Source organism: Gasterosteus aculeatus, chromosome 11 (genome assembly GCF_964276395.1).
Source record: "Gasterosteus aculeatus chromosome 11, fGasAcu3.hap1.1, whole genome shotgun sequence".
In the NCBI taxonomy this organism is placed as follows: Eukaryota; Metazoa; Chordata; class Actinopteri; order Perciformes; family Gasterosteidae; genus Gasterosteus; species Gasterosteus aculeatus.
Genome location: NC_135699.1, coordinates 703,322 through 730,587, shown reverse-complemented (window position 1 = coordinate 730,587; position 27,266 = coordinate 703,322). Strand labels below are relative to the sequence as shown.

Below are 27,266 nucleotides of genomic sequence, written 5' to 3'. Positions count from 1 at the left end.
AGCATAGTTTCTCTTCACTGTTCATTTCCGTTATTTGCTCTTATTACATGAATACGAAAGCCGGAAATATGAAAGGAGGGACTTAAAAAGGTCAATTTTACCCGAATAAAAAAACGAAAGGTAGCTAAAACTAATAACTTGGTATTTACACTGGAAGGAAATTTTGTGGCGGACAAGATTCTTTTTGAACTTCATTAGTTTCGTCTTCCATATGTAGGTACCTACTTTTATACCAGCATAAGAAATTTTTAAGAATCGTGACCCGTTTTCATGTGGCGTGAAGTTATTGGATTAAACTGGTTAGCAACTAGCGTCACAAAAAGTTCTCAAAATATCCATGAAATCCTCCGAATTTAAAAGTGGGCCTGCACATACTTTGCAAGAACAAGGATTATGTGAAGGCACATAGAGAATGGATTTTGATGTTTTCCTTCAGCAGTCCAACATCCCATTCGTCCTTTCCAAATAGAGTGATGACGCCCAACGTGGGGCTCGAACCCACGACCCTGAGATTAAGAGTCTCATGCTCTACCGACTGAGCTAGCCGGGCACTCTGACGTTTCCCATCGTGGACGGACCCAACCCATTTCTTCTGAAATACTGCAATTCTCTCTGGCACTACAGCATAGTTTCTCTTGACTGTTCATTTTCGTTATTTGCTCTTATTACATGAATACGAAAGCCGATGCCAACCCATTTCTTCTGAAATACTGCAATTCTCTCTGGCACTACAGCATAGTTTCTCTTGACTGTTCATTTTCGTTATTTGCTCTTATTACATGAATAAGAAAGCCGAAAATATGAAAGGAGGGACTTAAAAAGGTCAATTTTTACCCGAATAAAAAAACGAAAGGTAGCTAAAATAATAACTTGGTATTTACACTGGAAGGAAATTTTGTGGCGGACAAGATTCTTTTTGAACTTCATTAGTTTCGTCTTCCATATGTAGGTACCTACTTTTATACAAGCATAAGAAGTTTTTAAGAATCGTGACCCGTTTTCATGTGGCGTGAAGTTATTGGATTAAACTGGTTAGCAACTAGCGTCACAAAAAGTTCTCAAAATATCCATGAAATCCTCCGAATTTAAAAGTGGGCCTGCACATACTTTGCAAGAAGAAGGATTATGTGAATGCACATAGAGAATGGATTTTGATGTTTTCCTTCAGCGGTCCAAAATCCCATTCGTCCTTCCCAAATAGAGTGATGACGCCCAACGTGGGGCTCGAACCCACGACCCTGAGATTAAGAGTCTCATACTCTACCGACTGAGCTAGCCGGGCACTCTGACGTTTCCCATCGTGGACGGACCCAACCCATTTCTTCTGAAATACTGCAATTCTCTCTGGCACTACAGCATAGTTTCTCTTGACTGTTCATTTTCGTTATTTGCTCTTATTACATGAATACGAAAGCCGATGCCAACCCATTTCTTCTGAAATACTGCAATTCTCTCTGGCACTACAGCATAGTTTCTCTTCACTGTTCATTTCCGTTATTTGCTCTTATTACATGAATAAGAAAGCCGAAAATATGAAAGGAGGGACTTAAAAAGGTCAATTTTTACCCGAATAAAAAAACGAAAGGTAGCTAAAACTAATAACTTGGTATTTACACTGGAAGGAAATTTTGTGGCGGACAAGATTCTTTTTGAACTTCATTAGTTTCGTCTTCCATATGTAGGTACCTACTTTTATACAAGCATAAGAAGTTTTTAAGAATTGTGACCCGTTTTCATGTGGCGTGAAGTTATTGGATTAAACTGGTTAGCAACTAGCGTCACAAAAAGTTCTCAAAATATCCATGAAATCCTCCGAATTTAAAAGTGGGCCTGCACATACTTTGCAAGAACAAGGATTATGTGAAGGCACATAGAGAATGGATTTCTGTTCTGTTATTGGATTAAACTGGTTAGCAACTAGCGTCACAAAAAGTTCTCAAAATATCCATGAAATCCTCCGAATTTAAAAGTGGGCCTGCACATACTTTGCAAGAACAAGGATTATGTGAATGCACATAGAGAATGGATTTTGATGTTTTCCTTCAGCGGTCCAACATCCCATTCGTCCTTCCCAAATAGAGTGATGACGCCCAACGTGGGGCTCGAACCCACGACCCTGAGATTAAGAGTCTCATGCTCTACCGACTGAGCTAGCCGGGCACTCTGACGTTTCCCATCGTGGACGGACCCAACCCATTTCTTCTGAAATACTGCAATTCTCTCTGGCACTACAGCATAGTTTCTCTTGACTGTTCATTTTCGTTATTTGCTCTTATTACATGAATAAGAAAGCCGAAAATATGAAAGGAGGGACTTAAAAAGGTCAATTTTTACCCGAATAAAAAAATGAAAGGTAGCTAAAACTAATAACTTGGTATTTACACTGGAAGGAAATTTTGTGGCGGACAAGATTCTTTTTGAACTTCATTAGTTTCGTCTTCCATATGTAGGTACCTACTTTTATACAAGCATAAGAAGTTTTTAAGAATCGTGACCCGTTTTCATGTGGCGTGAAGTTATTGGATTAAACTGGTTAGCAACTAGCGTCACAAAAAGTTCTCAAAATATCCATGAAACCCTCCGAATTTAAAAGTGGGCCTGCACATACTTTGCAAGAACAAGGATTATGTGAAGGCACATAGAGAATGGATTTCTGTTCTGTTATTGGATTAAACTGGTTAGCAACTAGCGTCACAAAAAGTTCTCAAAATATCCATGAAATCCTCCGAATTTAAAAGTGGGCCTGCACATACTTTGCAAGAACAAGGATTATGTGAAGGCACATAGAGAATGGATTTTGATGTTTTCCTTCAGCAGTCCAACATCCCATTCGTCCTTTCCAAATAGAGTGATGACGCCCAACGTGGGGCTCGAACCCACGACCCTGAGATTAAGAGTCTCATGCTCTACCGACTGAGCTAGCCGGGCACTCTGACGTTTCCCATCGTGGACGGACCCAACCCATTTCTTCTGAAATACTGCAATTCTCTCTGGCACTACAGCATAGTTTCTCTTGACTGTTCATTTTCGTTATTTGCTCTTATTACATGAATACGAAAGCCGATGCCAACCCATTTCTTCTGAAATACTGCAATTCTCTCTGGCACTACAGCATAGTTTCTCTTGACTGTTCATTTTCGTTATTTGCTCTTATTACATGAATACGAAAGCCGATGCCAACCCATTTCTTCTGAAATACTGCAATTCTCTCTGGCACTACAGCATAGTTTCTCTTGACTGTTCATTTTCGTTATTTGCTCTTATTACATGAATAAGAAAGCCGAAAATATGAAAGGAGGGACTTAAAAAGGTCAATTTTTACCCGAATAAAAAAACGAAAGGTAGCTAAAACTAATAACTTGGTATTTACACTGGAAGGAAATTTTGTGGCGGACAAGATTCTTTTTGAACTTCATTAGTTTCGTCTTCCATATGTAGGTACCTACTTTTATACAAGCATAAGAAGTTTTTAAGAATCGTGACCCGTTTTCATGTGGCGTGAAGTTATTGGATTAAACTGGTTAGCAACTAGCGTCACAAAAAGTTCTCAAAATATCCATGAAACCCTCCGAATTTAAAAGTGGGCCTGCACATAATTTGCAAGAACAAGGATTATGTGAAGGCACATAGAGAATGGATTTCTGTTCTGTTATTGGATTAAACTGGTTAGCAACTAGCGTCACAAAAAGTTCTCAAAATATCCATGAAATCCTCCGAATTTAAAAGTGGGCCTCCACATACTTTGCAAGAACAAGGATTATGTGAAGGCACATAGAGAATGGATTTTGATGTTTTCCTTCAGCAGTCCAACATCCCATTCGTCCTTTCCAAATAGAGTGATGACGCCCAACGTGGGGCTCGAACCCACGACCCTGAGATTAAGAGTCTCATGCTCTACCGACTGAGCTAGCCGGGCACTCTGACGTTTCCCATCGTGGACGGACCCAACCCATTTCTTCTGAAATACTGCAATTCTCTCTGGCACTACAGCATAGTTTCTCTTGACTGTTCATTTTCGTTATTTGCTCTTATTACATGAATACGAAAGCCGATGCCAACCCATTTCTTCTGAAATACTGCAATTCTCTCTGGCACTACAGCATAGTTTCTCTTGACTGTTCATTTTCGTTATTTGCTCTTATTACATGAATACGAAAGCCGATGCCAACCCATTTCTTCTGAAATACTGCAATTCTCTCTGGCACCACAGCATAGTTTCTCTTCTCTGTTCATTTCCGTTATTTGCTCTCATTACATGAATACGAAAGCGGGAAATATGAAAGGAGGGACTTAAAAAGGTCAATTTTACCCGTATAAAAAAACGAAAGGTAGCTAAAACTAATAACTTGGTATTTACACTGGAAGGAAATTTTGTGGCGGACAAGATTCTTTTTGAACTTCATTAGTTTCGTCTTCCATATGTAGGTACCTACTTTTATACCAGCATAAGAAATTTTTAAGAATCGTGACCCGTTTTCATGTGGCGTGAAGTTATTGGATTAAACTGGTTAGCAACTAGCGTCACAAAAAGTTCTCAAAATATCCATGAAACCCTCCGAATTTAAAAGTGGGCCTGCACATACTTTGCAAGAACAAGGATTATGTGAAGGCACATAGAGAATGGATTTCTGTTCTGTTATTGGATTAAACTGGTTAGCAACTAGCGTCACAAAAAGTTCTCAAAATATCCATGAAATCCTCCGAATTTAAAAGTGGGCCTGCACATACTTTGCAAGAACAAGGATTATGTGAAGGCACATAGAGAATGGATTTTGATGTTTTCCTTCAGCAGTCCAACATCCCATTCGTCCTTTCCAAATAGAGTGATGACGCCCAACGTGGGGCTCGAACCCACGACCCTGAGATTAAGAGTCTCATGCTCTACCGACTGAGCTAGCCGGGCACTCTGACGTTTCCCATCGTGGACGGACCCAACCCATTTCTTCTGAAATACTGCAATTCTCTCTGGCACTACAGCATAGTTTCTCTTGACTGTTCATTTTCGTTATTTGCTCTTATTACATGAATACGAAAGCCGATGCCAACCCATTTCTTCTGAAATACTGCAATTCTCTCTGGCACTACAGCATAGTTTCTCTTGACTGTTCATTTTCGTTATTTGCTCTTATTACATGAATACGAAAGCCGATGCCAACCCATTTCTTCTGAAATACTGCAATTCTCTCTGGCACCACAGCATAGTTTCTCTTCTCTGTTCATTTCCGTTATTTGCTCTCATTACATGAATACGAAAGCGGGAAATATGAAAGGAGGGACTTAAAAAGGTCAATTTTACCCGTATAAAAAAACGAAAGGTAGCTAAAACTAATAACTTGGTATTTACACTGGAAGGAAATTTTGTGGCGGACAAGATTCTTTTTGAACTTCATTAGTTTCGTCTTCCATATGTAGGTACCTACTTTTATACCAGCATAAGAAATTTTTAAGAATCGTGACCCGTTTTCATGTGGCGTGAAGTTATTGGATTAAACTGGTTAGCAACTAGCGTCACAAAAAGTTCTCAAAATATCCATGAAACCCTCCGAATTTAAAAGTGGGCCTGCACATACTTTGCAAGAACAAGGATTATGTGAAGGCACATAGAGAATGGATTTCTGTTCTGTTATTGGATTAAACTGGTTAGCAACTAGCGTCACAAAAAGTTCTCAAAATATCCATGAAATCCTCCGAATTTAAAAGTGGGCCTGCACATACTTTGCAAGAACAAGGATTATGTGAAGGCACATAGAGAATGGATTTTGATGTTTTCCTTCAGCAGTCCAACATCCCATTCGTCCTTTCCAAATAGAGTGATGACGCCCAACGTGGGGCTCGAACCCACGACCCTGAGATTAAGAGTCTCATGCTCTACCGACTGAGCTAGCCGGGCACTCTGACGTTTCCCATCGTGGACGGACCCAACCCATTTCTTCTGAAATACTGCAATTCTCTCTGGCACTACAGCATAGTTTCTCTTGACTGTTCATTTTCGTTATTTGCTCTTATTACATGAATACGAAAGCCGATGCCAACCCATTTCTTCTGAAATACTGCAATTCTCTCTGGCACTACAGCATAGTTTCTCTTGACTGTTCATTTTCGTTATTTGCTCTTATTACATGAATACGAAAGCCGATGCCAACCCATTTCTTCTGAAATACTGCAATTCTCTCTGGCACCACAGCATAGTTTCTCTTCTCTGTTCATTTCCGTTATTTGCTCTCATTACATGAATACGAAAGCGGGAAATATGAAAGGAGGGACTTAAAAAGGTCAATTTTACCCGTATAAAAAAACGAAAGGTAGCTAAAACTAATAACTTGGTATTTACACTGGAAGGAAATTTTGTGGCGGACAAGATTCTTTTTGAACTTCATTAGTTTCGTCTTCCATATGTAGGTACCTACTTTTATACAAGCATAAGAAGTTTTTAAGAATCGTGACCCGTTTTCATGTGGCGTGAAGTTATTGGATTAAACTGGTTAGCAACTAGCGTCACAAAAAGTTCTCAAAATATCCATGAAATCCTCCGAATTTAAAAGTGGGCCTGCACATACTTTGCAAGAACAAGGATTATGTGAAGGCACATAGAGAATGGATTTTGATGTTTTCCTTCAGCAGTCCAACATCCCATTCGTCCTTTCCAAATAGAGTGATGACGCCCAACGTGGGGCTCGAACCCACGACCCTGAGATTAAGAGTCTCATGCTCTACCGACTGAGCTAGCCGGGCACTCTGACGTTTCCCATCGTGGACGGACCCAACCCATTTCTTCTGAAATACTGCAATTCTCTCTGGCACTACAGCATAGTTTCTCTTGACTGTTCATTTTCGTTATTTGCTCTTATTACATGAATACGAAAGCCGATGCCAACCCATTTCTTCTGAAATACTGCATCTCTCTCTGGCACTACAGCATAGTTTCTCTTCACTGTTCATTTCCGTTATTTGCTCTTATTACATGAATACGAAAGCCGGAAATATGAAAGGAGGGACTTAAAAAGGTCAATTTTACCCGAATAAAAAAACGAAAGGTAGCTAAAACTAATAACTTGGTATTTACACTGGAAGGAAATTTTGTGGCGGACAAGATTCTTTTTGAACTTCATTAGTTTCGTCTTCCATATGTAGGTACCTACTTTTATACCAGCATAAGAAATTTTTAAGAATCGTGACCCGTTTTCATGTGGCGTGAAGTTATTGGATTAAACTGGTTAGCAACTAGCGTCACAAAAAGTTCTCAAAATATCCATGAAATCCTCCGAATTTAAAAGTGGGCCTGCACATACTTTGCAAGAACAAGGATTATGTGAAGGCACATAGAGAATGGATTTTGATGTTTTCCTTCAGCAGTCCAACATCCCATTCGTCCTTTCCAAATAGAGTGATGACGCCCAACGTGGGGCTCGAACCCACGACCCTGAGATTAAGAGTCTCATGCTCTACCGACTGAGCTAGCCGGGCACTCTGACGTTTCCCATCGTGGACGGACCCAACCCATTTCTTCTGAAATACTGCAATTCTCTCTGGCACTACAGCATAGTTTCTCTTGACTGTTCATTTTCGTTATTTGCTCTTATTACATGAATACGAAAGCCGATGCCAACCCATTTCTTCTGAAATACTGCAATTCTCTCTGGCACTACAGCATAGTTTCTCTTGACTGTTCATTTTCGTTATTTGCTCTTATTACATGAATAAGAAAGCCGAAAATATGAAAGGAGGGACTTAAAAAGGTCAATTTTTACCCGAATAAAAAAACGAAAGGTAGCTAAAATAATAACTTGGTATTTACACTGGAAGGAAATTTTGTGGCGGACAAGATTCTTTTTGAACTTCATTAGTTTCGTCTTCCATATGTAGGTACCTACTTTTATACAAGCATAAGAAGTTTTTAAGAATCGTGACCCGTTTTCATGTGGCGTGAAGTTATTGGATTAAACTGGTTAGCAACTAGCGTCACAAAAAGTTCTCAAAATATCCATGAAATCCTCCGAATTTAAAAGTGGGCCTGCACATACTTTGCAAGAAGAAGGATTATGTGAATGCACATAGAGAATGGATTTTGATGTTTTCCTTCAGCGGTCCAAAATCCCATTCGTCCTTCCCAAATAGAGTGATGACGCCCAACGTGGGGCTCGAACCCACGACCCTGAGATTAAGAGTCTCATACTCTACCGACTGAGCTAGCCGGGCACTCTGACGTTTCCCATCGTGGACGGACCCAACCCATTTCTTCTGAAATACTGCAATTCTCTCTGGCACTACAGCATAGTTTCTCTTGACTGTTCATTTTCGTTATTTGCTCTTATTACATGAATACGAAAGCCGATGCCAACCCATTTCTTCTGAAATACTGCAATTCTCTCTGGCACTACAGCATAGTTTCTCTTCACTGTTCATTTCCGTTATTTGCTCTTATTACATGAATAAGAAAGCCGAAAATATGAAAGGAGGGACTTAAAAAGGTCAATTTTTACCCGAATAAAAAAACGAAAGGTAGCTAAAACTAATAACTTGGTATTTACACTGGAAGGAAATTTTGTGGCGGACAAGATTCTTTTTGAACTTCATTAGTTTCGTCTTCCATATGTAGGTACCTACTTTTATACAAGCATAAGAAGTTTTTAAGAATCGTGACCCGTTTTCATGTGGCGTGAAGTTATTGGATTAAACTGGTTAGCAACTAGCGTCACAAAAAGTTCTCAAAATATCCATGAAATCCTCCGAATTTAAAAGTGGGCCTGCACATACTTTGCAAGAACAAGGATTATGTGAAGGCACATAGAGAATGGATTTTGATGTTTTCCTTCAGCAGTCCAACATCCCATTCGTCCTTTCCAAATAGAGTGATGACGCCCAACGTGGGGCTCGAACCCACGACCCTGAGATTAAGAGTCTCATGCTCTACCGACTGAGCTAGCCGGGCACTCTGACGTTTCCCATCGTGGACGGACCCAACCCATTTCTTCTGAAATACTGCAATTCTCTCTGGCACTACAGCATAGTTTCTCTTGACTGTTCATTTTCGTTATTTGCTCTTATTACATGAATACGAAAGCCGATGCCAACCCATTTCTTCTGAAATACTGCAATTCTCTCTGGCACTACAGCATAGTTTCTCTTGACTGTTCATTTTCGTTATTTGCTCTTATTACATGAATACGAAAGCCGATGCCAACCCATTTCTTCTGAAATACTGCAATTCTCTCTGGCACCACAGCATAGTTTCTCTTCTCTGTTCATTTCCGTTATTTGCTCTCATTACATGAATACGAAAGCGGGAAATATGAAAGGAGGGACTTAAAAAGGTCAATTTTACCCGTATAAAAAAACGAAAGGTAGCTAAAACTAATAACTTGGTATTTACACTGGAAGGAAATTTTGTGGCGGACAAGATTCTTTTTGAACTTCATTAGTTTCGTCTTCCATATGTAGGTACCTACTTTTATACCAGCATAAGAAATTTTTAAGAATCGTGACCCGTTTTCATGTGGCGTGAAGTTATTGGATTAAACTGGTTAGCAACTAGCGTCACAAAAAGTTCTCAAAATATCCATGAAACCCTCCGAATTTAAAAGTGGGCCTGCACATACTTTGCAAGAACAAGGATTATGTGAAGGCACATAGAGAATGGATTTCTGTTCTGTTATTGGATTAAACTGGTTAGCAACTAGCGTCACAAAAAGTTCTCAAAATATCCATGAAATCCTCCGAATTTAAAAGTGGGCCTGCACATACTTTGCAAGAACAAGGATTATGTGAAGGCACATAGAGAATGGATTTTGATGTTTTCCTTCAGCAGTCCAACATCCCATTCGTCCTTTCCAAATAGAGTGATGACGCCCAACGTGGGGCTCGAACCCACGACCCTGAGATTAAGAGTCTCATGCTCTACCGACTGAGCTAGCCGGGCACTCTGACGTTTCCCATCGTGGACGGACCCAACCCATTTCTTCTGAAATACTGCAATTCTCTCTGGCACTACAGCATAGTTTCTCTTGACTGTTCATTTTCGTTATTTGCTCTTATTACATGAATACGAAAGCCGATGCCAACCCATTTCTTCTGAAATACTGCAATTCTCTCTGGCACTACAGCATAGTTTCTCTTGACTGTTCATTTTCGTTATTTGCTCTTATTACATGAATACGAAAGCCGATGCCAACCCATTTCTTCTGAAATACTGCAATTCTCTCTGGCACCACAGCATAGTTTCTCTTCTCTGTTCATTTCCGTTATTTGCTCTCATTACATGAATACGAAAGCGGGAAATATGAAAGGAGGGACTTAAAAAGGTCAATTTTACCCGTATAAAAAAACGAAAGGTAGCTAAAACTAATAACTTGGTATTTACACTGGAAGGAAATTTTGTGGCGGACAAGATTCTTTTTGACCCATTTCTTCTGAAATACTGCAATTCTCTCTGGCACTACAGCATAGTTTCTCTTGACTGTTCATTTTCGTTATTTGCTCTTATTACATGAATACGAAAGCCGATGCCAACCCATTTCTTCTGAAATACTGCAATTCTCTCTGGCACTACAGCATAGTTTCTCTTGACTGTTCATTTTCGTTATTTGCTCTTATTACATGAATACGAAAGCCGATGCCAACCCATTTCTTCTGAAATACTGCAATTCTCTCTGGCACCACAGCATAGTTTCTCTTCTCTGTTCATTTCCGTTATTTGCTCTCATTACATGAATACGAAAGCGGGAAATATGAAAGGAGGGACTTAAAAAGGTCAATTTTACCCGTATAAAAAAACGAAAGGTAGCTAAAACTAATAACTTGGTATTTACACTGGAAGGAAATTTTGTGGCGGACAAGATTCTTTTTGAACTTCATTAGTTTCGTCTTCCATATGTAGGTACCTACTTTTATACCAGCATAAGAAATTTTTAAGAATCGTGACCCGTTTTCATGTGGCGTGAAGTTATTGGATTAAACTGGTTAGCAACTAGCGTCACAAAAAGTTCTCAAAATATCCATGAAACCCTCCGAATTTAAAAGTGGGCCTGCACATACTTTGCAAGAACAAGGATTATGTGAAGGCACATAGAGAATGGATTTCTGTTCTGTTATTGGATTAAACTGGTTAGCAACTAGCGTCACAAAAAGTTCTCAAAATATCCATGAAATCCTCCGAATTTAAAAGTGGGCCTGCACATACTTTGCAAGAACAAGGATTTTGTGAAGGCACATAGAGAATGGATTTTGATGTTTTCCTTCAGCAGTCCAACATCCCATTCGTCCTTTCCAAATAGAGTGATGACGCCCAACGTGGGGCTCGAACCCACGACCCTGAGATTAAGAGTCTCATGCTCTACCGACTGAGCTAGCCGGGCACTCTGACGTTTCCCATCGTGGACGGACCCAACCCATTTCTTCTGAAATACTGCAATTCTCTCTGGCACTACAGCATAGTTTCTCTTGACTGTTCATTTTCGTTATTTGCTCTTATTACATGAATACGAAAGCCGATGCCAACCCATTTCTTCTGAAATACTGCAATTCTCTCTGGCACTACAGCATAGTTTCTCTTGACTGTTCATTTTCGTTATTTGCTCTTATTACATGAATACGAAAGCCGATGCCAACCCATTTCTTCTGAAATACTGCAATTCTCTCTGGCACCACAGCATAGTTTCTCTTCTCTGTTCATTTCCGTTATTTGCTCTCATTACATGAATACGAAAGCGGGAAATATGAAAGGAGGGACTTAAAAAGGTCAATTTTACCCGTATAAAAAAACGAAAGGTAGCTAAAACTAATAACTTGGTATTTACTTTGGAAGGAAATTTTGTGGCGGACAAGATTCTTTTTGAACTTCATTAGTTTCGTCTTCCATATGTAGGTACCTACTTTTATACCAGCATAAGAATTTTTTAAGAATCGTGACCCGTTTTCATGTGGCGTGAAGTTATTGGATTAAACTGGTTAGCAACTAGCGTCACAAAAAGTTCTCAAAATATCCATGAAATCCTCCGAATTTAAAAGTGGGCCTGCACATACTTTGCAAGAACAAGGATTATGTGAATGCACATAGAGAATGGATTTTGATGTTTTCCTTCAGCGGTCCAACATCCCATTCGTCCTTCCCAAATAGAGTGATGACGCCCAACGTGGGGCTCGAACCTACGACCCTGAGATTAAGAGTCTCATGCTCTACCGACTGAGCTAGCCGGGCACTCTGACGTTTCCCATCGTGGACGGACCCAACCCATTTCTTCTGAAATACTGCAATTCTCTCTGGCACTACAGCATAGTTTCTCTTGACTGTTCATTTTCGTTATTTGCTCTTATTACATGAATACGAAAGCCGATGCCAACCCATTTCTTCTGAAATACTGCAATTCTCTCTGGCACTACAGCATAGTTTCTCTTGACTGTTCATTTTCGTTATTTGCTCTTATTACATGAATAAGAAAGCCGAAAATATGAAAGGAGGAACTTAAAAAGGTCAATTTTTACCCGAATAAAAAAACGAAAGGTAGCTAAAACTAATAACTTGGTATTTACACTGGAAGGAAATTTTGTGGCGGACAAGATTCTTTTTGAACTTCATTAGTTTCGTCTTCCATATGTAGGTACCTACTTTTATACAAGCATAAGAAGTTTTTAAGAATCGTGACCCGTTTTCATGTGGCGTGAAGTTATTGGATTAAACTGGTTAGCAACTAGCGTCACAAAAAGTTCTCAAAATATCCATGAAATCCTCCGAATTTAAAAGTGGGCCTGCACATACTTTGCAAGAACAAGGATTATGTGAAGGCACATAGAGAATGGATTTCTGTTCTGTTATTGGATTAAACTGGTTAGCAACTAGCGTCACAAAAAGTTCTCAAAATATCCATGAAATCCTCCGAATTTAAAAGTGGGCCTGCACATACTTTGCAAGAACAAGGATTTTGTGAAGGCACATAGAGAATGGATTTTGATGTTTTCCTTCAGCAGTCCAACATCCCATTCGTCCTTTCCAAATAGAGTGATGACGCCCAACGTGGGGCTCGAACCCACGACCCTGAGATTAAGAGTCTCATGCTCTACCGACTGAGCTAGCCGGGCACTCTGACGTTTCCCATCGTGGACGGACCCAACCCATTTCTTCTGAAATACTGCAATTCTCTCTGGCACTACAGCATAGTTTCTCTTGACTGTTCATTTTCGTTATTTGCTCTTATTACATGAATACGAAAGCCGATGCCAACCCATTTCTTCTGAAATACTGCAATTCTCTCTGGCACTACAGCATAGTTTCTCTTGACTGTTCATTTTCGTTATTTGCTCTTATTACATGAATACGAAAGCCGATGCCAACCCATTTCTTCTGAAATACTGCAATTCTCTCTGGCACCACAGCATAGTTTCTCTTCTCTGTTCATTTCCGTTATTTGCTCTCATTACATGAATACGAAAGCGGGAAATATGAAAGGAGGGACTTAAAAAGGTCAATTTTACCCGTATAAAAAAACGAAAGGTAGCTAAAACTAATAACTTGGTATTTACTTTGGAAGGAAATTTTGTGGCGGACAAGATTCTTTTTGAACTTCATTAGTTTCGTCTTCCATATGTAGGTACCTACTTTTATACCAGCATAAGAAATTTTTAAGAATCGTGACCCGTTTTCATGTGGCGTGAAGTTATTGGATTAAACTGGTTAGCAACTAGCGTCACAAAAAGTTCTCAAAATATCCATGAAATCCTCCGAATTTAAAAGTGGGCCTGCACATACTTTGCAAGAACAAGGATTATGTGAATGCACATAGAGAATGGATTTTGATGTTTTCCTTCAGCGGTCCAACATCCCATTCGTCCTTCCCAAATAGAGTGATGACGCCCAACGTGGGGCTCGAACCCACGACCCTGAGATTAAGAGTCTCATGCTCTACCGACTGAGCTAGCCGGGTACTCTGACGTTTCCCATCGTGGACGGACCCAACCCATTTCTTCTGAAATACTGCAATTCTCTCTGGCACTACAGCATAGTTTCTCTTGACTGTTCATTTTCGTTATTTGCTCTTATTACATGAATACGAAAGCCGATGCCAACCCATTTCTTCTGAAATACTGCAATTCTCTCTGGCACTACAGCATAGTTTCTCTTGACTGTTCATTTTCGTTATTTGCTCTTATTACATGAATAAGAAAGCCGAAAATATGAAAGGAGGAACTTAAAAAGGTCAATTTTTACCCGAATAAAAAAACGAAAGGTAGCTAAAACTAATAACTTGGTATTTACACTGGAAGGAAATTTTGTGGCGGACAAGATTCTTTTTGAACTTCATTAGTTTCGTCTTCCATATGTAGGTACCTACTTTTATACAAGCATAAGAAGTTTTTAAGAATCGTGACCCGTTTTCATGTGGCGTGAAGTTATTGGATTAAACTGGTTAGCAACTAGCGTCACAAAAAGTTCTCAAAATATCCATGAAATCCTCCGAATTTAAAAGTGGGCCTGCACATACTTTGCAAGAAGAAGGATTATGTGAATGCACATAGAGAATGGATTTTGATGTTTTCCTTCAGCGGTCCAACATCCCATTCGTCCTTCCCAAATAGAGTGATGACGCCCAACGTGGGGCTCGAACCCACGACCCTGAGATTAAGAGTCTCATGCTCTACCGACTGAGCTAGCCGGGCAAAATATGAAAGGAGGGACTTAAAAAGGTCAATTTTTACCCGAATAAAAAAACGAAAAGTAGCTAAAACTAATAACTTGGTATTTACACTGGAAGGAAATTTTGTGGCGGACAAGATTCTTTTTGAACTTCATTAGTTTCGTCTTCCATATGTAGGTACCTACTTTTATACAAGCATAAGAAGTTTTTAAGAATCGTGACCCGTTTTCATGTGGCGTGAAGTTATTGGATTAAACTGGTTAGCAACTAGCGTCACAAAAAGTTCTCAAAATATCCATGAAATCCTCCGAATTTAAAAGTGGGCCAGCACATACTTTGCAAGAACAAGGATTATGTGAAGGCACATAGAGAATGGATTTCTGTTCTGTTATTGGATTAAACTGGTTAGCAACTAGCGTCACAAAAAGTTCTCAAAATATCCATGAAATCCTCCGAATTTAAAAGTGGGCCTGCACATACTTTGCAAGAACAAGGATTATGTGAATGCACATAGAGAATGGATTTTGATGTTTTCCTTCAGCGGTCCAACATCCCATTCGTCCTTCCCAAATAGAGTGATGACGCCCAACGTGGGGCTCGAACCCACGACCCTGAGATTAAGAGTCTCATGCTCTACCGACTGAGCTAGCCGGGCACTCTGACGTTTCCCATCGTGGACGGACCCAACCCATTTCTTCTGAAATACTGCAATTCTCTCTGGCACTACAGCATAGTTTCTCTTGACTGTTCATTTTCGTTATTTGCTCTTATTACATGAATACGAAAGCCGATGCCAACCCATTTCTTCTGAAATACTGCAATTCTCTCTGGCACTACAGCATAGTTTCTCTTGACTGTTCATTTTCGTTATTTGCTCTTATTACATGAATAAGAAAGCCGAAAATATGAAAGGAGGGACTTAAAAAGGTCAATTTTTACCCGAATAAAAAAACGAAAGGTAGCTAAAACTAATAACTTGGTATTTACACTGGAAGGAAATTTTGTGGCGGACAAGATTCTTTTTGAACTTCATTAGTTTCGTCTTCCATATGTAGGTACCTACTTTTATACAAGCATAAGAAGTTTTTAAGAATCGTGACCCGTTTTCATGTGGCGTGAAGTTATTGGATTAAACTGGTTAGCAACTAGCGTCACAAAAAGTTCTCAAAATATCCATGAAATCCTCCGAATTTAAAAGTGGGCCTGCACATACTTTGCAAGAACAAGGATTATGTGAAGGCACATAGAGAATGGATTTCTGTTCTGTTATTGGATTAAACTGGTTAGCAACTAGCGTCACAAAAAGTTCTCAAAATATCCATGAAATCCTCCGAATTTAAAAGTGGGCCTGCACATACTTTGCAAGAACAAGGATTATGTGAATGCACATAGAGAATGGATTTTGATGTTTTCCTTCAGCGGTCCAACATCCCATTCGTCCTTCCCAAATAGAGTGATGACGCCCAACGTGGGGCTCGAACCCACGACCCTGAGATTAAGAGTCTCATGCTCTACCGACTGAGCTAGCCGGGCACTCTGACGTTTCCCATCGTGGACGGACCCAACCCATTTCTTCTGAAATACTGCAATTCTCTCTGGCACTACAGCATAGTTTCTCTTGACTGTTCATTTTCGTTATTTGCTCTTATTACATGAATACGAAAGCCGAAAATATGAAAGGAGGGACTTAAAAAGGTCAATTTTTACCCGAATTAAAAAACGAAAGGTAGCTAAAACTAATAACTTGGTATTTACACTGGAAGGAAATTTTGTGGCGGACAAGATTCTTTTTGAACTTCATTAGTTTCGTCTTCCATATGTAGGTACCTACTTTTATACAAGCATAAGAAGTTTTTAAGAATCGTGACCCGTTTTCATGTGGCGTGAAGTTATTGGATTAAACTGGTTAGCAACTAGCGTCACAAAAAGTTCTCAAAATATCCATGAAATCCTCCGAATTTAAAAGTGGGCCTGCACATACTTTGCAAGAACAAGGATTATGTGAAGGCACATAGAGAATGGATTTCTGTTCTGTTATTGGATTAAACTGGTTAGCAACTAGCGTCACAAAAAGTTCTCAAAATATCCATGAAATCCTCCGAATTTAAAAGTGGGCCTGCACATACTTTGCAAGAACAAGGATTATGTGAATGCACATAGAGAATGGATTTTGATGTTTTCCTTCAGCGGTCCAACATCCCATTCGTCCTTCCCAAATAGAGTGATGACGCCCAACGTGGGGCTCGAACCCACGACCCTGAGATTAAGAGTCTCATGCTCTACCGACTGAGCTAGCCGGGCACTCTGACGTTTCCCATCGTGGACGGACCCAACCCATTTCTTCTGAAATACTGCAATTCTCTCTGGCACTACAGCATAGTTTCTCTTGACTGTTCATTTTCGTTATTTGCTCTTATTACATGAATACGAAAGCCGATGCCAACCCATCTCTTCTGAAATACTGCAATTCTCTCTGGCACTACAGCATAGTTTCTCTTGACTGTTCATTTTCGTTATTTGCTCTTATTACATGAATAAGAAAGCCGAAAATATGAAAGGAGGGACTTAAAAAGGTCAATTTTTACCCGAATAAAAAAACGAAAGGTAGCTAAAACTAATAACTTGGTATTTACACTGGAAGGAAATTTTGTGGCGGACAAGATTCTTTTTGAACTTCATTAGTTTCGTCTTCCATATGTAGGTACCTACTTTTATACAAGCATAAGAAGTTTTTAAGAATCGTGACCCGTTTTCATGTGGCGTGAAGTTATTGGATTAAACTGGTTAGCAACTAGCGTCACAAAAAGTTCTCAAAATATCCATGAAATCCTCCGAATTTAAAAGTGGGCCTGCACATACTTTGCAAGAACAAGGATTATGTGAATGCACATAGAGAATGGATTTTGATGTTTTCCTTCAGCGGTCCAACATCCCATTCGTCCTTCCCAAATAGAGTGATGACGCCCAACGTGGGGCTCGAACCCACGACCCTGAGATTAAGAGTCTCATGCTCTACCGACTGAGCTAGCCGGGCACTCTGACGTTTCCCATCGTGGACGGACCCAACCCATTTCTTCTGAAATACTGCAATTCTCTCTGGCACTACAGCATAGTTTCTCTTGACTGTTCATTTTCGTTATTTGCTCTTATTACATGAATACGAAAGCCGATGCCAACCCATTTCTTCTGAAATACTGCAATTCTCTCTGGCACTACAGCATAGTTTCTCTTGACTGTTCATTTTCGTTATTTGCTCTTATTACATGAATAAGAAAGCCGAAAATATGAAAGGAGGGACTTAAAAAGGTCAATTTTTACCCGAATAAAAAAACGAAAGGTAGCTAAAACTAATAACTTGGTATTTACACTGGAAGGAAATTTTGTGGCGGACAAGATTCTTTTTGAACTTCATTAGTTTCGTCTTCCATATGTAGGTACCTACTTTTATACAAGCATAAGAAGTTTTTAAGAATCGTGACCCGTTTTCATGTGGCGTGAAGTTATTGGATTAAACTGGTTAGCAACTAGCGTCACAAAAAGTTCTCAAAATATCCATGAAATCCTCCGAATTTAAAAGTGGGCCTGCACATACTTTGCAAGAAGAAGGATTATGTGAATGCACATAGAGAATGGATTTTGATGTTTTCCTTCAGCGGTCCAACATCCCATTCGTCCTTCCCAAATAGAGTGATGACGCCCAACGTGGGGCTCGAACCCACGACCCTGAGATTAAGAGTCTCATGCTCTACCGACTGAGCTAGCCGGGCACTCTGACGTTTCCCATCGTGGACGGACCCAACCCATTTCTTCTGAAATACTGCAATTCTCTCTGGCACTACAGCATAGTTTCTCTTGACTGTTCATTTTCGTTATTTGCTCTTATTACATGAATAAGAAAGCCGAAAATATGAAAGGAGGGACTTAAAAAGGTCAATTTTTACCCGAATAAAAAAACGAAAGGTAGCTAAAACTAATAACTTGGTATTTACACTGGAAGGAAATTTTGTGGCGGACAAGATTCTTTTTGAACTTCATTAGTTTCGTCTTCCATATGTAGGTACCTACTTTTATACAAGCATAAGAAGTTTTTAAGAATCGTGACCCGTTTTCATGTGGCGTGAAGTTATTGGATTAAACTGGTTAGCAACTAGCGTCACAAAAAGTTCTCAAAATATCCATGAAATCCTCCGAATTTAAAAGTGGGCCTGCACATACTTTGCAAGAACAAGGATTATGTGAAGGCACATAGAGAATGGATTTCTGTTCTGTTATTGGATTAAACTGGTTAGCAACTAGCGTCACAAAAAGTTCTCAAAATATCCATGAAATCCTCCGAATTTAAAAGTGGGCCTGCACATACTTTGCAAGAACAAGGATTATGTGAATGCACATAGAGAATGGATTTTGATGTTTTCCTTCAGCGGTCCAACATCCCATTCGTCCTTCCCAAATAGAGTGATGACGCCCAACGTGGGGCTCGAACCCACGACCCTGAGATTAAGAGTCTCATGCTCTACCGACTGAGCTAGCCGGGCACTCTGACGTTTCCCATCGTGGACGGACCCAACCCATTTCTTCTGAAATACTGCAATTCTCTCTGGCACTACAGCATAGTTTCTCTTGACTGTTCATTTTCGTTATTTGCTCTTATTACATGAATACGAAAGCCGATGCCAACCCATTTCTTCTGAAATACTGCAATTCTCTCTGGCACTACAGCATAGTTTCTCTTGACTGTTCATTTTCGTTATTTGCTCTTATTACATGAATAAGAAAGCCGAAAATATGAAAGGAGGGACTTAAAAAGGTCAATTTTTACCCGAATAAAAAAACGAAAGGTAGCTAAAACTAATAACTTGGTATTTACACTGGAAGGAAATTTTGTGGCGGACAAGATTCTTTTTGAACTTCATTAGTTTCGTCTTCCATATGTAGGTACCTACTTTTATACAAGCATAAGAAGTTTTTAAGAATCGTGACCCGTTTTCATGTGGCGTGAAGTTATTGGATTAAACTGGTTAGCAACTAGCGTCACAAAAAGTTCTCAAAATATCCATGAAATCCTCCGAATTTAAAAGTGGGCCTGCACATACTTTGCAAGAACAAGGATTATGTGAAGGCACATAGAGAATGGATTTCTGTTCTGTTATTGGATTAAACTGGTTAGCAACTAGCGTCACAAAAAGTTCTCAAAATATCCATGAAATCCTCCGAATTTAAAAGTGGGCCTGCACATACTTTGCAAGAACAAGGATTATGTGAATGCACATAGAGAATGGATTTTGATGTTTTCCTTCAGCGGTCCAACATCCCATTCGTCCTTCCCAAATAGAGTGATGACGCCCAACGTGGGGCTCGAACCCACGACCCTGAGATTAAGAGTCTCATGCTCTACCGACTGAGCTAGCCGGGCACTCTGACGTTTCCCATCGTGGACGGACCCAACCCATTTCTTCTGAAATACTGCAATTCTCTCTGGCACTACAGCATAGTTTCTCTTGACTGTTCATTTTCGTTATTTGCTCTTATTACATGAATAAGAAAGCCGAAAATATGAAAGGAGGGACTTAAAAAGGTCAATTTTTACCCGAATAAAAAAACGAAAGGTAGCTAAAACTAATAACTTGGTATTTACACTGGAAGGAAATTTTGTGGCGGACAAGATTCTTTTTGAACTTCATTAGTTTCGTCTTCCATATGTAGGTACCTACTTTTATACAAGCATAAGAAGTTTTTAAGAATCGTGACCCGTTTTCATGTGGCGTGAAGTTATTGGATTAAATTGGTTAGCAACTAGCGTCACAAAAAGTTCTCAAAATATCCATGAAATCCTCCGAATTTAAAAGTGGGCCTGCACATACTTTGCAAGAACAAGGATTATGTGAAGGCACATAGAGAATGGATTTCTGTTCTGTTATTGGATTAAACTGGTTAGCAACTAGCGTCACAAAAAGTTCTCAAAATATCCATGAAATCCTCCGAATTTAAAAGTGGGCCTGCACATACTTTGCAAGAACAAGGATTATGTGAATGCACATAGAGAATGGATTTTGATGTTTTCCTTCAGCGGTCCAACATCCCATTCGTTCTTCCCAAATAGAGTGATGACGCCCAACGTGGGGCTCGAACCCACGACCCTGAGATTAAGAGTCTTATGCTCTACCGACTGAGCTAGCCGGGCACTCTGACGTTTCCCATCGTGGACGGACCCAACCCATTTCTTCTGAAATACTGCAATTCTCTCTGGCACTACAGCATAGTTTCTCTTGACTGTTCATTTTCGTTATTTGCTCTTATTACATGAATACGAAAGCCGATGCCAACCCATTTCTTCTGAAATACTGCAATTCTCTCTGGCACTACAGCATAGTTTCTCTTGACTGTTCATTTTCGTTATTTGCTCTTATTACATGAATAAGAAAGCCGAAAATATGAAAGGAGGGACTTAAAAAGGTCAATTTTTACCCGAATAAAAAAACGAAAGGTAGCTAAAACTAATAACTTGGTATTTACACTGGAAGGAAATTTTGTGGCGGACAAGATTCTTTTTGAACTTCATTAGTTTCGTCTTCCATATGTAGGTACCTACTTTTATACAAGCATAAGAAGTTTTTAAGAATCGTGACCCGTTTTCATGTGGCGTGAAGTTATTGGATTAAACTGGTTAGCAACTAGCGTCACAAAAAGTTCTCAAAATATCCATGAAATCCTCCGAATTTAAAAGTGGGCCTGCACATACTTTGCAAGAACAAGGATTATGTGAAGGCACATAGAGAATGGATTTCTGTTCTGTTATTGGATTAAACTGGTTAGCAACTAGCGTCACAAAAAGTTCTCAAAATATCCATGAAATCCTCCGAATTTAAAAGTGGGCCTGCACATACTTTGCAAGAACAAGGATTATGTGAATGCACATAGAGAATGGATTTTGATGTTTTCCTTCAGCGGTCCAACATCCCATTCGTCCTTCCCAAATAGAGTGATGACGCCCAACGTGGGGCTCGAACCCACGACCCTGAGATTAAGAGTCTCATGCTCTACCGACTGAGCTAGCCGGGCACTCTGACGTTTCCCATCGTGGACGGACCCAACCCATTTCTTCTGAAATACTGCAATTCTCTCTAAAAGTTATTATTATAAACAAGGATTATGTGAATGCACATAGAGAATGGATTTTGATGTTTTCCTTCAGCGGTCCAACATCCCATTCGTCCGAAAATATGAAAGGAGGGACTTAAAAAGGTCAATTTTTACCCGAATAAAAAAACGAAAGGTAGCTAAAACTAATAACTTGGTATTTACACTGGAAGGAAATTTTGTGGCGGACAAGATTCTTTTTGAACTTCATTAGTTTCGTCTTCCATATGTAGGTACCTACTTTTATACAAGCATAAGACGTTTTTAAGAATCGTGACCCGTTTTCATGTGGCGTGAAGTTATTATTATAAACAAGGATTATGTGAATGCACATAGAGAATGGATTTTGATGTTTTCCTTCAGCGGTCCAACATCCCATTCGTCCTTCCCAAATAGAGTGATGACGCCCAACGTGGGGCTCGAACCCACGACCCTGAGATTAAGAGTCTCATGCTCTACCGACTGAGCTAGCCGGGCACTCTGACGTTTCCCATCGTGGACGGACCCAACCCATTTCTTCTGAAATACTGCAATTCTCTCTGGCACTACAGCATAGTTTCTCTTGACTGTTCATTTTCGTTATTTGCTCTTATTACATGAATACGAAAGCCGATGCCAACCCATTTCTTCTGAAATACTGCAATTCTCTCTGGCACTACAGCATAGTTTCTCTTCTCTGTTCATTTCCGTTATTTGCTCTCATTACATGAATATGAAAGCGGGAAATATGAAAGGAGGGACTTAAAAAGGTCAATTTTTACCCGAATAAAAAAACGAAAGGTAGCTAAAACTAATAACTTGGTATTTACACTGGAAGGAAATTTTGTGGCGGACAAGATTCTTTTTGAACTTCATTAGTTTCGTCTTCCATATGTAGGTACCTACTTTTATACAAGCATAAGAAGTTTTTAAGAATCGTGACCCGTTTTCATGTGGCGTGAAGTTATTGGATTAAACTGGTTAGCAACTAGCGTCACAAAAAGTTCTCAAAATATCCATGAAATCCTCCGAATTTAAAAGTGGGCCTGCACATACTTTGCAAGAACAAGGATTATGTGAAGGCACATAGAGAATGGATTTCTGTTCTGTTATTGGATTAAACTGGTTAGCAACTAGCGTCACAAAAAGTTCTCAAAATATCCATGAAATCCTCCGAATTTAAAAGTGGGCCTGCACATACTTTGCAAGAACAAGGATTATGTGAATGCACATAGAGAATGGATTTTGATGTTTTCCTTCAGCGGTCCAACATCCCATTCGTCCTTCCCAAATAGAGTGATGACGCCCAACGTGGGGCTCGAACCCACGACCCTGAGATTAAGAGTCTCATGCTCTACCGACTGAGCTAGCCGGGCACTCTGACGTTTCCCATCGTGGACGGACCCAACCCATTTCTTCTGAAATACTGCAATTCTCTCTGGCACTACAGCATAGTTTCTCTTGACTGTTCATTTTCGTTATTTGCTCTTATTACATGAATACGAAAGCCGATGCCAACCCATTTCTTCTGAAATACTGCAATTCTCTCTGGCACTACAGCATAGTTTCTCTTGACTGTTCATTTTCGTTATTTGCTCTTATTACATGAATAAGAAAGCCGAAAATATGAAAGGAGGGACTTAAAAAGGTCAATTTTTACCCGAATAAAAAAACGAAAGGTAGCTAAAACTAATAACTTGGTATTTACACTGGAAGGAAATTTTGTGGCGGACAAGATTCTTTTTGAACTTCATTAGTTTCGTCTTCCATATGTAGGTACCTACTTTTATACAAGCATAAGAAGTTTTTAAGAATCGTGACCCGTTTTCATGTGGCGTGAAGTTATTGGATTAAACTGGTTAGCAACTAGCGTCACAAAAAGTTCTCAAAATATCCATGAAATCCTCCGAATTTAAAAGTGGGCCTGCACATACTTTGCAAGAAGAAGGATTATGTGAATGCACATAGAGAATGGATTTCTGTTCTGTTATTGGATTAAACTGGTTAGCAACTAGCGTCACAAAAAGTTCTCAAAATATCCATGAAATCCTCCGAATTTAAAAGTGGGCCTGCACATACTTTGCAAGAACAAGGATTATGTGAATGCACATAGAGAATGGATTTTGATGTTTTCCTTCAGCGGTCCAACATCCCATTCGTCCTTCCCAAATAGAGTGATGACGCCCAACGTGGGGCTCGAACCCACGACCCTGAGATTAAGAGTCTCATGCTCTACCGACTGAGCTAGCCGGGCACTCTGACGTTTCCCATCGTGGACGGACCCAACCCATTTCTTCTGAAATACTGCAATTCTCTCTGGCACTACAGCATAGTTTCTCTTGACTGTTCATTTTCGTTATTTGCTCTTATTACATGAATAAGAAAGCCGAAAATATGAAAGGAGGGACTTAAAAAGGTCAATTTTTACCCGAATAAAAAAACGAAAGGTAGCTAAAACTAATAACTTGGTATTTACACTGGAAGGAAATTTTGTGGCGGACAAGATTCTTTTTGAACTTCATTAGTTTCGTCTTCCATATGTAGGTACCTACTTTTATACAAGCATAAGAAGTTTTTAAGAATCGTGACCCGTTTTCATGTGGCGTGAAGTTATTGGATTAAACTGGTTAGCAACTAGCGTCACAAAAAGTTCTCAAAATATCCATGAAATCCTCCGAATTTAAAAGTGGGCCTGCACATACTTTGCAAGAACAAGGATTATGTGAATGCACATAGAGAATGGATTTTGATGTTTTCCTTCAGCGGTCCAACATCCCATTCGTCCTTCCCAAATAGAGTGATGACGCCCAACGTGGGGCTCGAACCCACGACCCTGAGATTAAGAGTCTCATGCTCTACCGACTGAGCTAGCCGGGCACTCTGACGTTTCCCATCGTGGACGGACCCAACCCATTTCTTCTGAAATACTGCAATTCTCTCTGGCACTACAGCATAGTTTCTCTTGACTGTTCATTTTCGTTATTTGCTCTTATTACATGAATACGAAAGCCGATGCCAACCCATTTCTTCTGAAATACTGCAATTCTCTCTGGCACTACAGCATAGTTTCTCTTGACTGTTCATTTTCGTTATTTGCTCTTATTACATGAATAAGAAAGCCGAAAATATGAAAGGAGGGACTTAAAAAGGTCAATTTTTACCCGAATAAAAAAACGAAAGGTAGCTAAAACTAATAACTTGGTATTTACACTGGAAGGAAATTTTGTGGCGGACAAGATTCTTTTTGAACTTCATTAGTTTCGTCTTCCATATGTAGGTACCTACTTTTATACAAGCATAAGAAGTTTTTAAGAATCGTGACCCGTTTTCATGTGGCGTGAAGTTATTGGATTAAACTGGTTAGCAACTAGCGTCACAAAAAGTTCTCAAAATATCCATGAAATCCTCCGAATTTAAAAGTGGGCCTGCACATACTTTGCAAGAAGAAGGATTATGTGAATGCACATAGAGAATGGATTTTGATGTTTTCCTTCAGCGGTCCAACATCCCATTCGTCCTTCCCAAATAGAGTGAAGACGCCCAACGTGGGGCTCGAACCCACGACGCTGAGATTAAGAGTCTCATGCTCTACCGACTGAGCTAGCCGGGCACTCTGACGTTTCCCATCGTGGACGGACCCAACCCATTTCTTCTGAAATACTGCAATTCTCTCTGGCACTACAGCATAGTTTCTCTTGACTGTTCATTTTCGTTATTTGCTCTTATTACATGAATACGAAAGCCGATGCCAACCCATTTCTTCTGAAATACTGCAATTCTCTCTGGCACTACAGCATAGTTTCTCTTGACTGTTCATTTTCGTTATTTGCTCTTATTACATGAATAAGAAAGCCGAAAATATGAAAGGAGGGACTTAAAAAGGTCAATTTTTACCCGAATAAAAAAACGAAAGGTAGCTAAAACTAATAACTTGGTATTTACACTGGAAGGAAATTTTGTGGCGGACAAGATTCTTTTTGAACTTCATTAGTTTCGTCTTCCATATGTAGGTACCTACTTTTATACAAGCATAAGAAGTTTTTAAGAATCGTGACCCGTTTTCATGTGGCGTGAAGTTATTGGATTAAACTGGTTAGCAACTAGCGTCACAAAAAGTTCTCAAAATATCCATGAAATCCTCCGAATTTAAAAGTGGGCCTGCACATACTTTGCAAGAACAAGGATTATGTGAAGGCACATAGAGAATGGATTTCTGTTCTGTTATTGGATTAAACTGGTTAGCAACTAGCGTCACAAAAAGTTCTCAAAATATCCATGAAATCCTCCGAATTTAAAAGTGGGCCTGCACATACTTTGCAAGAACAAGGATTATGTGAATGCACATAGAGAATGGATTTTGATGTTTTCCTTCAGCGGTCCAACATCCCATTCGTCCTTCCCAAATAGAGTGATGACGCCCAACGTGGGGCTCGAACCCACGACCCTGAGATTAAGAGTCTCATGCTCTACCGACTGAGCTAGCCGGGCACTCTGACGTTTCCCATCGTGGACGGACCCAACCCATTTCTTCTGAAATACTGCAATTCTCTCTGGCACTACAGCATAGTTTCTCTTGACTGTTCATTTTCGTTATTTGCTCTTATTACATGAATACGAAAGCCGATGCCAACCCATTTCTTCTGAAATACTGCAATTCTCTCTGGCACTACAGCATAGTTTCTCTTGACTGTTCATTTTCGTTATTTGCTCTTATTACATGAATAAGAAAGCCGAAAATATGAAAGGAGGGACTTAAAAAGGTCAATTTTTACCCGAATAAAAAAACGAAAGGTAGCTAAAACTAATAACTTGGTATTTACACTGGAAGGAAATTTTGTGGCGGACAAGATTCTTTTTGAACTTCATTAGTTTCGTCTTCCATATGTAGGTACCTACTTTTATACAAGCATAAGAAGTTTTTAAGAATCGTGACCCGTTTTCATGTGGCGTGAAGTTATTGGATTAAACTGGTTAGCAACTAGCGTCACAAAAAGTTCTCAAAATATCCATGAAATCCTCCGAATTTAAAAGTGGGCCTGCACATACTTTGCAAGAACAAGGATTATGTGAAGGCACATAGAGAATGGATTTCTGTTCTGTTATTGGATTAAACTGGTTAGCAACTAGCGTCACAAAAAGTTCTCAAAATATCCATGAAATCCTCCGAATTTAAAAGTGGGCCTGCACATACTTTGCAAGAACAAGGATTATGTGAATGCACATAGAGAATGGATTTTGATGTTTTCCTTCAGCAGTCCAACATCCCATTCGTCCTTTCCAAATAGAGTGATGACGCCCAACGTGGGGCTCGAACCCACGACCCTGAGATTAAGAGTCTCATGCTCTACCGACTGAGCTAGCCGGGCACTCTGATGTTTCCCATCGTGGACGGACCCAACCCATTTCTTCTGAAATACTGCAATTCTCTCTGGCACTACAGCATAGTTTCTCTTCTCTGTTCATTTCCGTTATTTGCTCTCATTACATGAATACGAAAGCGGGAAATATGAAAGGAGGGACTTAAAA

At 39.7% G+C, this 27,266-nt stretch overlaps 33 non-coding genes across 33 annotated transcripts; all 33 read right to left on the bottom strand.

Annotated features, from left to right (window-relative positions):
- Positions 1-477: 477 nt before the first annotated feature.
- Positions 478-550, bottom strand: trnak-cuu (transfer RNA lysine (anticodon CUU)). Its single transcript has one exon. It is a non-coding gene; the product is annotated as a tRNA-Lys (tRNA).
- A 659-nt stretch (positions 551-1,209) lies between these two features.
- trnak-cuu (transfer RNA lysine (anticodon CUU)) lies at positions 1,210-1,282 on the bottom strand. Its single transcript has one exon. It is a non-coding gene; the product is annotated as a tRNA-Lys (tRNA).
- Positions 1,283-2,087: 805 nt separating this feature from the next.
- On the bottom strand, positions 2,088-2,160 carry trnak-cuu (transfer RNA lysine (anticodon CUU)). The gene has a single exon. It is a non-coding gene; the product is annotated as a tRNA-Lys (tRNA).
- Positions 2,161-2,855: 695 nt separating this feature from the next.
- On the bottom strand, positions 2,856-2,928 carry trnak-cuu (transfer RNA lysine (anticodon CUU)). Its single transcript has one exon. It is a non-coding gene; the product is annotated as a tRNA-Lys (tRNA).
- A 915-nt stretch (positions 2,929-3,843) lies between these two features.
- On the bottom strand, positions 3,844-3,916 carry trnak-cuu (transfer RNA lysine (anticodon CUU)). The gene has a single exon. It is a non-coding gene; the product is annotated as a tRNA-Lys (tRNA).
- A 914-nt stretch (positions 3,917-4,830) lies between these two features.
- trnak-cuu (transfer RNA lysine (anticodon CUU)) lies at positions 4,831-4,903 on the bottom strand. The gene has a single exon. It is a non-coding gene; the product is annotated as a tRNA-Lys (tRNA).
- A 914-nt stretch (positions 4,904-5,817) lies between these two features.
- Positions 5,818-5,890, bottom strand: trnak-cuu (transfer RNA lysine (anticodon CUU)). Its single transcript has one exon. It is a non-coding gene; the product is annotated as a tRNA-Lys (tRNA).
- A 769-nt stretch (positions 5,891-6,659) lies between these two features.
- trnak-cuu (transfer RNA lysine (anticodon CUU)) lies at positions 6,660-6,732 on the bottom strand. The gene has a single exon. It is a non-coding gene; the product is annotated as a tRNA-Lys (tRNA).
- A 659-nt stretch (positions 6,733-7,391) lies between these two features.
- Positions 7,392-7,464, bottom strand: trnak-cuu (transfer RNA lysine (anticodon CUU)). Its single transcript has one exon. It is a non-coding gene; the product is annotated as a tRNA-Lys (tRNA).
- Positions 7,465-8,123: 659 nt separating this feature from the next.
- trnak-cuu (transfer RNA lysine (anticodon CUU)) lies at positions 8,124-8,196 on the bottom strand. The gene has a single exon. It is a non-coding gene; the product is annotated as a tRNA-Lys (tRNA).
- A 660-nt stretch (positions 8,197-8,856) lies between these two features.
- Positions 8,857-8,929, bottom strand: trnak-cuu (transfer RNA lysine (anticodon CUU)). The gene has a single exon. It is a non-coding gene; the product is annotated as a tRNA-Lys (tRNA).
- A 914-nt stretch (positions 8,930-9,843) lies between these two features.
- trnak-cuu (transfer RNA lysine (anticodon CUU)) lies at positions 9,844-9,916 on the bottom strand. The gene has a single exon. It is a non-coding gene; the product is annotated as a tRNA-Lys (tRNA).
- Positions 9,917-11,278: 1,362 nt separating this feature from the next.
- trnak-cuu (transfer RNA lysine (anticodon CUU)) lies at positions 11,279-11,351 on the bottom strand. Its single transcript has one exon. It is a non-coding gene; the product is annotated as a tRNA-Lys (tRNA).
- Positions 11,352-12,120: 769 nt separating this feature from the next.
- Positions 12,121-12,193, bottom strand: trnak-cuu (transfer RNA lysine (anticodon CUU)). Its single transcript has one exon. It is a non-coding gene; the product is annotated as a tRNA-Lys (tRNA).
- Positions 12,194-12,998: 805 nt separating this feature from the next.
- trnak-cuu (transfer RNA lysine (anticodon CUU)) lies at positions 12,999-13,071 on the bottom strand. Its single transcript has one exon. It is a non-coding gene; the product is annotated as a tRNA-Lys (tRNA).
- Positions 13,072-13,840: 769 nt separating this feature from the next.
- trnak-cuu (transfer RNA lysine (anticodon CUU)) lies at positions 13,841-13,913 on the bottom strand. The gene has a single exon. It is a non-coding gene; the product is annotated as a tRNA-Lys (tRNA).
- Positions 13,914-14,573: 660 nt separating this feature from the next.
- On the bottom strand, positions 14,574-14,646 carry trnak-cuu (transfer RNA lysine (anticodon CUU)). Its single transcript has one exon. It is a non-coding gene; the product is annotated as a tRNA-Lys (tRNA).
- A 560-nt stretch (positions 14,647-15,206) lies between these two features.
- On the bottom strand, positions 15,207-15,279 carry trnak-cuu (transfer RNA lysine (anticodon CUU)). Its single transcript has one exon. It is a non-coding gene; the product is annotated as a tRNA-Lys (tRNA).
- Positions 15,280-16,084: 805 nt separating this feature from the next.
- Positions 16,085-16,157, bottom strand: trnak-cuu (transfer RNA lysine (anticodon CUU)). Its single transcript has one exon. It is a non-coding gene; the product is annotated as a tRNA-Lys (tRNA).
- A 695-nt stretch (positions 16,158-16,852) lies between these two features.
- Positions 16,853-16,925, bottom strand: trnak-cuu (transfer RNA lysine (anticodon CUU)). The gene has a single exon. It is a non-coding gene; the product is annotated as a tRNA-Lys (tRNA).
- Positions 16,926-17,585: 660 nt separating this feature from the next.
- On the bottom strand, positions 17,586-17,658 carry trnak-cuu (transfer RNA lysine (anticodon CUU)). Its single transcript has one exon. It is a non-coding gene; the product is annotated as a tRNA-Lys (tRNA).
- A 660-nt stretch (positions 17,659-18,318) lies between these two features.
- trnak-cuu (transfer RNA lysine (anticodon CUU)) lies at positions 18,319-18,391 on the bottom strand. Its single transcript has one exon. It is a non-coding gene; the product is annotated as a tRNA-Lys (tRNA).
- Positions 18,392-19,086: 695 nt separating this feature from the next.
- Positions 19,087-19,159, bottom strand: trnak-cuu (transfer RNA lysine (anticodon CUU)). Its single transcript has one exon. It is a non-coding gene; the product is annotated as a tRNA-Lys (tRNA).
- An 805-nt stretch (positions 19,160-19,964) lies between these two features.
- On the bottom strand, positions 19,965-20,037 carry trnak-cuu (transfer RNA lysine (anticodon CUU)). The gene has a single exon. It is a non-coding gene; the product is annotated as a tRNA-Lys (tRNA).
- Positions 20,038-20,732: 695 nt separating this feature from the next.
- Positions 20,733-20,805, bottom strand: trnak-cuu (transfer RNA lysine (anticodon CUU)). Its single transcript has one exon. It is a non-coding gene; the product is annotated as a tRNA-Lys (tRNA).
- An 805-nt stretch (positions 20,806-21,610) lies between these two features.
- trnak-cuu (transfer RNA lysine (anticodon CUU)) lies at positions 21,611-21,683 on the bottom strand. The gene has a single exon. It is a non-coding gene; the product is annotated as a tRNA-Lys (tRNA).
- Positions 21,684-22,165: 482 nt separating this feature from the next.
- On the bottom strand, positions 22,166-22,238 carry trnak-cuu (transfer RNA lysine (anticodon CUU)). Its single transcript has one exon. It is a non-coding gene; the product is annotated as a tRNA-Lys (tRNA).
- An 805-nt stretch (positions 22,239-23,043) lies between these two features.
- On the bottom strand, positions 23,044-23,116 carry trnak-cuu (transfer RNA lysine (anticodon CUU)). Its single transcript has one exon. It is a non-coding gene; the product is annotated as a tRNA-Lys (tRNA).
- Positions 23,117-23,921: 805 nt separating this feature from the next.
- trnak-cuu (transfer RNA lysine (anticodon CUU)) lies at positions 23,922-23,994 on the bottom strand. Its single transcript has one exon. It is a non-coding gene; the product is annotated as a tRNA-Lys (tRNA).
- A 550-nt stretch (positions 23,995-24,544) lies between these two features.
- trnak-cuu (transfer RNA lysine (anticodon CUU)) lies at positions 24,545-24,617 on the bottom strand. Its single transcript has one exon. It is a non-coding gene; the product is annotated as a tRNA-Lys (tRNA).
- A 660-nt stretch (positions 24,618-25,277) lies between these two features.
- trnak-cuu (transfer RNA lysine (anticodon CUU)) lies at positions 25,278-25,350 on the bottom strand. The gene has a single exon. It is a non-coding gene; the product is annotated as a tRNA-Lys (tRNA).
- An 805-nt stretch (positions 25,351-26,155) lies between these two features.
- Positions 26,156-26,228, bottom strand: trnak-cuu (transfer RNA lysine (anticodon CUU)). The gene has a single exon. It is a non-coding gene; the product is annotated as a tRNA-Lys (tRNA).
- Positions 26,229-27,033: 805 nt separating this feature from the next.
- Positions 27,034-27,106, bottom strand: trnak-cuu (transfer RNA lysine (anticodon CUU)). Its single transcript has one exon. It is a non-coding gene; the product is annotated as a tRNA-Lys (tRNA).
- Positions 27,107-27,266: the final 160 nt, after the last annotated feature.